Source organism: Trachypithecus francoisi, unplaced genomic scaffold (genome assembly GCF_009764315.1).
Source record: "Trachypithecus francoisi isolate TF-2019V2 unplaced genomic scaffold, Tfra_2.0 Lachesis_group5, whole genome shotgun sequence".
Lineage (NCBI taxonomy): Eukaryota > Metazoa > Chordata > Mammalia > Primates > Cercopithecidae > Trachypithecus > Trachypithecus francoisi.
Window position 1 is genome coordinate 143,113,951 of NW_022681470.1, and position 8,735 is coordinate 143,122,685.

General features: G+C 48.4%; 1 pseudogene across 1 annotated transcript; it reads left to right on the forward strand.

The window, feature by feature from the left end:
* The first annotated feature begins 5,489 nt into the window (after positions 1-5,489).
* On the forward strand, positions 5,490-8,735 carry LOC117075631 (annotated as a pseudogene). The gene has a single exon (XR_004434070.1). The product of XR_004434070.1 is annotated as an LON peptidase N-terminal domain and RING finger protein 1-like (transcript).

Consider the following 8,735-nt stretch of genomic DNA (forward strand, 5'->3'; position numbering starts at 1 on the left):
ACTGGGTTCAGAGACCTTCCAGTTAACTGAACACGGGAGGATCTCAGAGGGTGGTACATCCAGGGAGGGCATGAAAGATCCATCCCACTTCCCCCATACCTCACCCTATACATCTCTTCATCTATATCCCTAGTAACATCATTTATAATAAACCAGTGAACATAAGTATTTCCCTGAGTTCTGTAAGCCGCTCCAGCCAATTGATCAAACTCAAACAAGGGGTCGTGGGAACCCCAACTTGAAGCCAATCAGTCAAAAGCTCCAGGCCAGGCGTGGTGGCTCACGCCTGCAATCCCAGCACTTTGGGAGGCCGAGGCGGGCAGATCACAAGGTCAAGAGATCGAGACCATCCTGGCCAACATGGTGAAACCTCATCTCTACTAAAAATACAAAAATTAGCCGGGCGTGGTGGCAGGTGCCTGTAGTCCCAGCTACGTGGGAGGCTGAGGCAGGAGAATTTCTTGAACCTGGGAGGCAGAGGTTGCAGTGAGCCGAGATTGTGCCACTGCTCTCCAGCCTGGGTGACAGAGCAACACTCCATCTAAAAAAACAAACAAACAAAACCTTCCGGAAGCCCAGACTTGCAACTGGTGTCTGGGGGAGTGGGGGTCACTCTTGGGGACTGAGCCCCCAGTCTGTGCAATCTGACACCATCTCCAGGTAGATGATGTTGGAATTGAATTGTAAGACACTCAACTGGTGTCAGCTGCTGGGTGTGTGGGGAAAAAAAAAAAAAACCCACACATTTGGTCACAATAGACTTCTTCTGTATTGATGATTCCGGTGGTAGTGGTGGTAGTGGTTTTGGTGTTACAGCAGAGGAAAAATACAGTTTGAGGCGGGCTCAGTGACTCATGCCTGTCATCCCAGTACTTTGGGAGGCCATGGCGGGTGGATCATTTGAGGTCAGGAGTTCAAGACCAGCCTGGCAAACATGGTGAAATCCCATCTCTACTAAAAATACAAAAATTAGCCAGGCATGGTGGCGGGGCACCTGTAATCCCAGCTACTCGGAAGCCTGAGGCAGGAGAATTCCTTCAACCCGGGAGGTGGAGGTTGCAGTGAGCCAAGACCACGCCACTGTGCTACAGCCTGGGCAAGACAGGCAGGTCACCTGAGGTCAGGAGTTCGAGATCAGCCTGGCCAACAGGGTGAAACCTTGTCACTGCTAAAATTACAGAAATTAGCCAGGTGTGGTAGCTCACACCTGTAATCCCAGCTACCTGGGAGAGTGAGGCAGGAGAATCGCTTGAACCCAGGAGGTGGAGGTTGCAGTCAGCCAAGATCGCACCACCACACTCCAACCTGAGCAACAGCACAAGACCCTGTTTCAAATAATAACAATAATGATGATGTTAGTAATAATAACAGATTTCACATATGAAATCCGATGTCAGCCACTGTACAATTGAAACTGTTAGCTCATTTAAAACTCCCAAGAGCACCGGGCACAGTGACTCACATCTGTAATCCCAGCACTTTGGGAGGCCGAGGCAGGTGGATCACCTGAGGTCAGGAGTTCGAGACCAGCCTGGCAAACATGGTGAAGCACCATCTCTACCAAAAAATACAAAAATTAGCTGGCCGTGGTGGCAGGTGGCTGTAATCCCAGCTACTCGGGAGGCTGAGGCAAGAGAATCGCTTGAACCCGGGAGGCAGAGGTTGCAGTGACCTGAGATTTGCGCCACTGCACTCCAGCTTGGGAGATAAAAGCGAGAATTCTCAGAGGGTTTTCCACTCTGCTTTCCCCACCCAGGCATCTCACCCCCTTGAGATACCATGACGAGCCCAACTAAGGCCCTCATCTCCATCCCCATCTCGGGCACCAGAGATTTCCTGAGCAGACCAAGCCAGAGATTGTGGGTAGCAAGACAAAGCTGAGATGCACCACAACAAGATGTGACCGTCAGGAAAGTCGACCTGAAAAGTATCCCCTGCTGGGAAACCTCAGAATGGGGATCCCCTGAACAGAAATCCCCCCTGAAAGGGGCACACCTACCTCAGTGGTGTGGGCATACCTCTGCTTCCTGACATCTGACCTCTTGTAAACATGCAGTCTTTGTTCCTACCCTATGCCCTCGGACAAATCCGCACTCCCTGATCCCAAACCCTAGAAGCCAAATTTGGAGATCTAGAATTTAGAGGCCAGGCGTGGTGGCTCATGCCTGTAATCCCAGCACTTTGGGAAGCCGAGATGGGTGGATCACTTGAGGTCAGGAGTTCGAGACCAGCCTTGCCAATATGGTGAAACCCTGTCTCTACTAAAGATTTTTTTTAAAAAAAAGAATTAGCTGGGCATGGTGGTGGATGCCTATAATCCCAGCTACTTGGGAGACTGAAGCAGGAGAATCTCTTGAACCCGGGAGGCAGAGGTTGCAATGAGCTGAGATCCCCCCATTGCACTCCAGCCTGGGCGATAGAGCAAGACTCTGTCTCAAAAAAAAAAAAAAAAAAAATTAGAATTTAGAAAGGTAGTATGATGTGTGTAGCATGGATTACCGCCTCTGGGGGCTCCCAGGACACCCCTCCATAATCAAGCATACTTGATTGATGTAAACATCCCTGTGTCATTGCAGGTTATGCAATGAATAAAGACCATCAATACAATTACATGGGCACAGTCAAGTTCAACTGCCAAAGTAGTTACGACAAAGGCAAGTTTCTGCTTGGGAGATTAACATTTTTCCAGCTTTAGATATATCAATATACCATGTATGCAAATTACATACAATTTTAAATTATATGTGTAAAATGTGTATATATGGTTTACCTTTTTTTTTTACATTATTAAGGATACAGTTCAGTGATAATAAATACATCTGTATTCTTATTTTTTCCTCATCCCCCTCTCCCCTCTTCCTAGCCTCTGATATATATATCTGATGAGAGAGAGAGAGAAAGAGAGAGAGTCTGGTTCTGTCACCCAGACTGGAGTGCAGTAGTGCAATCATGGCTCACTGCAGCCTCGAACTCCTGGCCTCAAGCGATCCTCCCGCCTCAGCCTCCCAAGTAGCTGGGACTACAAGTGCACGCCATTGCACCCAGTTAATTTTTTGCAGAGATAGGGTCTCCCTATGTAGCACAGGCCAGTCCTGAACTCCTGCACTCAAGTGATCCTCCTGCCTCGGCCTCCCAAAGTGCTGGGATTGCAGGCATGAGCCACCACACCCAATCATATTTATATATATATACATATATTTAGTCCCTGGACTAAAGATGTGAGTGAAGGCTCAAATCTAGCCCATAATCTGCCCCCAGTCTGTGCACCTTGGCTTCTGTCTGGTAGAAGAAGGTGGTTCTTGGCCAGGCACAGTGGCTCACACCTGTAATCCCAGCTACTCAGGAGGCTCAGGCAGGAGAATTGCTTCAACCCAGGAGGCGGAGGTTGCAGTGAGCCAAGATCACGCCACTGTGCTACAGCCTGGGCAACAGAATGAGACTCCATCTCAAAATTAAAAAAAAAAAAAAAAAACAGGTCAGGCATTGGCCAGGTGCAGTGGCTCACGCCTGTAATCCCAGCACTTTGGAAGGCCGAGATGGGTGGATCACGAGGTCAGGCAATCTAGACCATCCTGGCTAACACGGTGAAACCCCGTCTGTACTAAAAATACAAAAAATCCCAGATACCTGGAAGAGTGAGGCAGGAGAATCGCTTGAACCCTGGAGGCAGAGGTTGCAGTGAGCCAAGATTGCACCACTGTACTACAGCCTGAGCAACAGCACAAGACCCTGTTTCAAATAATAATAATAATAACAGATTTCACATATGAAATCCGATGTCAGCCACTGTATAATTGAAACTGTTAGCTCATTTAAAACTTCCAAGAGCACCAGATGTGGTGGCTCATGCCTGTAATCCCAGCACTTTGGGAGGCCAAGGTGGGCGGATCACCTGAGGTCAGGAGTTCGAGACCAGCCTGGCAAACATGGCGAAACCCCATCTCTACTAAAAATATAAAAATTAGCCAGCCATGGTGGCGGGCGCCTGTAATTCCAGCTATTCGGGAGGCTGAGGCAAGAGAATCACTTGAACCTGGTAGGCAGAGGTTGTACTGACCTGAGATCATGCCACTGCACTCCAGTCTGGGAGATAACAGCGAGAATTTCTCTCTGAATAAACAAATAAATAAATAAATCTCCCAAGAGCCTATGAGAATTATTTTCCAGGTTTATAATTGAAGACACCAGCACAGAGAGGTGAAGACCCTTGCCTGGGGGTGCACAGCCTAGCCAGCACTGGCAGAACCAGGGCTCAAACTAAGCTCTGTCAGCTCCAAAATGCATCCTCTGCAGACCACACTATCCATCTCCACTCCTTCCTGGCCACATAACTCCAACACACACATATTCACAAGAGTTGCTGGTGGAAGGTGCTGGGTTTTCCACTCTGCTTTCCCCACTGAAGCGTCTCACCCCACTGAGATACCGCAAGGATCCCAACTAAGGCCCTCATCTCCATCCTGATCTTGGGCACCGGGGGTTTCCTGTGCAGACCAAACCAGAGATTGTGGGCAGCAAGACAAAGCTGAGATGCACAACGACACAATGCGACCGTCAGGAAAGTCGACTTGAAAAGTATCCCCTGCTGGGAAACCTCAGAATGGGGATCCCCTGAACAGAAATACCCCCTGAAAGGGGGGCACCTGCCTCAGTGGTGTGGGCATACCTCTACTTCCTGACATCTGACCTCTTGTAAACATGCGGTCTTGGTTCCCACTCCATGCCCTTGGACAAATCCGCACTCCCTGATCCCAAACCCTAGAAGCCAGATTTGGAGATCTAGAATTTAGAGGCCAGGCGTGGTGGCTCACGCCTGTAATCCCAGCACTTTGGGAAGCCGAGATGGGTGGATCACTTGAGGTCAGGAGTTCGAGACCAGCCTGGCCAACATGGCGAAACCCCATCTCTAGCAAAGATTTAAAAAAAAAAAAAAATTAGCCGGGCGTGGTGTTGGATGCCTATAATCCCAGTTACTTGGGAGACTGAAGCAGGAGAATCTTTTGAACCCGGGAGGCGGAGGTTGCAATGAGCTGAGATTGCACCATTGCACTCCAGCCTGGGTGACAGAGCAAGACTCTGTCTCAAAAAAAAAAAAATTTAGAATTTAGAAAGGTAGTATGATGTGTGTAGCATGGATTACCGCCTCTGGGGGCTCCTAGGACACTGCTCCATAATCAAGCATACTTGATTGATGTAAACATCCCTGTGTCATTGCAGGTTATGCAATGAATAAAGACCATCAATACAATTACATGGGCACAGTCAAGTTCAACTGCCAAAGTAGTTACGACAAAGGCAAGTTGCTGCTTGGGAGAATAACATTTTTCCAGCTTTAGATATATCAATATACCATGTATGCAAATTATATATAAATATAACTTTAAATTATATGTGTAAAATGTGTACATATGGTTTACCTTTTTTTTTTTTTTTTTTTTTTTTTTTTTACATTATTAAGGATTCAGTTCAGTGATCATAAATACCTTTGTAGGGGCAGCTTGCGGAGCCGCGCGCCCGGGAGGCTTCGGGACCGTGGCGGCGGGCGGCGGCAGCGCAGCCCTCCGCGGGCCATGTCCTCTCCGGCGGTGGCGAGGAGTTCCCCGGGAGGCAGTCGGGAGATGGCCCCCGGCGCCGCAGGGCCGAGGCCGGTTCTGGGAAGTGGGCGGCGGCAGCGGCCTTCGGCTGGAGCGCGCGGCCGCGGAGTCGGAGCGCTGGGACCTGCTGCTCCGCCTGGGGGAGCTGCTGGCGCTGGGCGGCCACCTGAAGGGCGCGCTGGAGACGTTCGCGGCGGCGCTGCGCCGCGGGGCCCCGGCCAGGCCCGAGTGCCTGGGCGCCCTGGTGGACTGCCTGGTGTTCAACTACCGGCTCCGCCACGGGCTGAGCTGGAGCGCGGCCCCGGCTGCGGGCGCGGACGGCGGCGCCTGCGGGCTCCTCAGATGCCTGGGCTGCCTGGGCTGCCTGAGCGAGCCGGTGCCGTGCCCTGTGGCCACAGCTACTGCCGCCGCTGCCTGCGGAGGGAACTCCGCGCCCGCTGCCGCCTCTGCCGGGACCGGCTGCCGCCCCCCACCGCCAGTGCCACCGATGCTGAAGGGACCGCCCCGCGGCCGCCGCCTCTGGCCGCCGCCATCGCCGCCTCAGACTTCAGACCCAGCTTCGTCCTCAACCACCTGGCGGAGAAGTGGTTCCTGGGCCAGTGCGAGCGGGCCCGGGCGGCTGGCAGACTCGGGGAGCTGCTGCACCAGGGGCGCTACCGGGAGGCCCTGGCCGCCCCCTGCGAGGCGCTACGAGCAGAGCCCAGGGACTTGATCGTAAAAATGTACAGAGCGGAATCATATGCTGGTTTCCAAGAGTTTCAAGCAGCCATAGAAGATTTAAATGCAGTTCTTTTTCCACTTCCAGATTGGCCTGAGGTCTACTTCAGGAAAGGAAAAGTACTCTATGATGCTGGTTATTTAGGTGATGATGCCCTTACAACTCTTTCTTCAGTGCTTAGCCCTTGATGAAGATTTTGCACCTGCAAAGCTGCAAGTGCAAAAGATTTTATGTGATTTAGTATTACCTGAAAACTTAAAAGAAGGCCTGAAGGAATCTTCCTGGAGTTCATTACCATGTACTAAAAACAGAGCTTTTGATTTTCCTTCAGTGATGGAAGAGTCTCAGTCTCCCAGTGAACCTAGCCCAAAGCAGAGTGAAGAAATACCAGCGGTCACTTCAGAGCCCGTCAAAGGAAGCTTAAACCGTGCTCAGTCAGCACAGTCTATACATTCAACAGAAACGCCTGCCAGAGAGGACCGTTTAAAAAGAGTGTCCTCAGAACCTGTTCTGTCTGTTCAAGAAAAAGGTGTTCTGCTGAAAAGAAAGTTGTCTCTTTTAGAACAGGATGTGATTGTAAATGAAGATGGAAGAAATAAGCTTAAAAAACAAGGAGAAACTCCCAATGAAGTCTATATGTTTTCCTTAGCTTATGGTGATATTCCAGAAGAATTCATCGATGTCTCGGATTTCGAGTGTTCTGTCTGCATGAGGTTGTTTTTTGAGCCAGTAACAACCCCTTGCGGACATTCATTCTGTAAGAATTGTCTTGAGCGTTGTTTAGATCATGCACCATATTGTCCTCTTTGCAAAGAAAGCTTAAAAGAGTATCTAGCAGATAGGAGGTACTGTGTCACACAGCTGTTGAAAGAATTAATAGTGAAGTATCTGCCTGATGAACTGTCTGAGAGGAAAAAAAATATGATGAAGAAACTGCTGAACTCTCACACTTGACAAAGAATGTTCCAACATTTGTTTGTACTATGGCCTACCCCACTGTGCCTTGCCCTCTCCATGTATTTGAGCCAAGATATAGACTGATGATTCGAAGAAGTATACAGACTGGAACCAAACAGTTTGGCATGTGTGTCAGTGATATACAAAATAGTTTTGCAGATTATGGTTGTATGTTACAAATTAGAAACGTGCATTTCTTACCTGATGGAAGGTCGGTGGTTGATACAGTTGGAGGAAAGCGGTTTAGGGTTTTAAAAAGAGGAATGAAAGATGGATATTGCACTGCCGACACTGAATATCTGGAAGATGTTAAGGTTGAGAATGAAGATGAGATTAAGAATCTCAGAGAGCTTCATGATTTGGTTTACTCTCAAGCCTGCAGCTGGTTTCAGAATTTAAGAGACAGATTTCGAAGCCAAATTATTCAGCACTTTGGATCAATGCCCGAGAGGGAGGAAAAGCTTCAGGCAACCCCTAATGGACCCGCATGGTCCTGGCGGCTTCTTGCAGTTCTCCCTGTACGTCCATGATACCAGCTGTCAGTTTTGTCAATGAAGTCTTTGAAAGAACGGTTGACAAAGATACAGCATATACTGACCTTTTTTTCTAGAGACCAATCTAAGTAACTGCTTGGATCTCCCTTTAAAATTACCCTAATCTGGCTGCGTCGATGGCCAGATTTTCCGCTGCCTTTGCACATCTAGTGCTGTTTTCAGAAATGTAATGAAACTTTTCTTTTTCCTTCAACCTCCTGAATCATGTGGTTCTGCAAATGAATACCTTCAACTAGGATTTAGACCACTAAGAACTTGCACGGAAAAACACGCACTGAGTGTGTGTTAAACCTCTACATTGTGAAGTTGCACTATGTACCATACTCTAAAATGAAATGAGGACTCTGTGAGAGAGTGTGTGTGCGTGCGTGTGTGCTTGTGGGGGTTGGGTAGCATGTGTGCATTTTCTCTGGCTTTAAAATTTTAAAACAAACAAAAAAGCCATAGAGAGCAGAACTTGCTGAGGGTCATTTGTTGCCCAAGTTTACAAGAATAGCGATACAAGTTTTTGGAAATTGAATTTGCCTCAGATATATCTGTCCTAATGCTTATATTTGCACAAGTATGTAAAATATCGTGTTGAGGATCATTCTCTGTTGGAAATACTGCTCTTGCTGAACTGTCTTGACCATTGATGATGACACAGTTTCTTATTTATGTAACTACTTGCATCACAGTGGCCGACAGGCATTGGATGCGGAACCTAGAGCCAGATTTCAGGAACAATTGTAAACCTGACATGGTACTGTGCATCTATTCATAAAACACTCAAAACTGTGAAAATATGGTTTACATTTAGTTGTACGTAAAGGTAAATGGAGAACTCAGTTCAGTACCAGTTAGTTTGTACATTTTAGGAGGCTTTTCACATTAACTGCCCATTTATGTAATTTATAGTTTGACATGATGTGT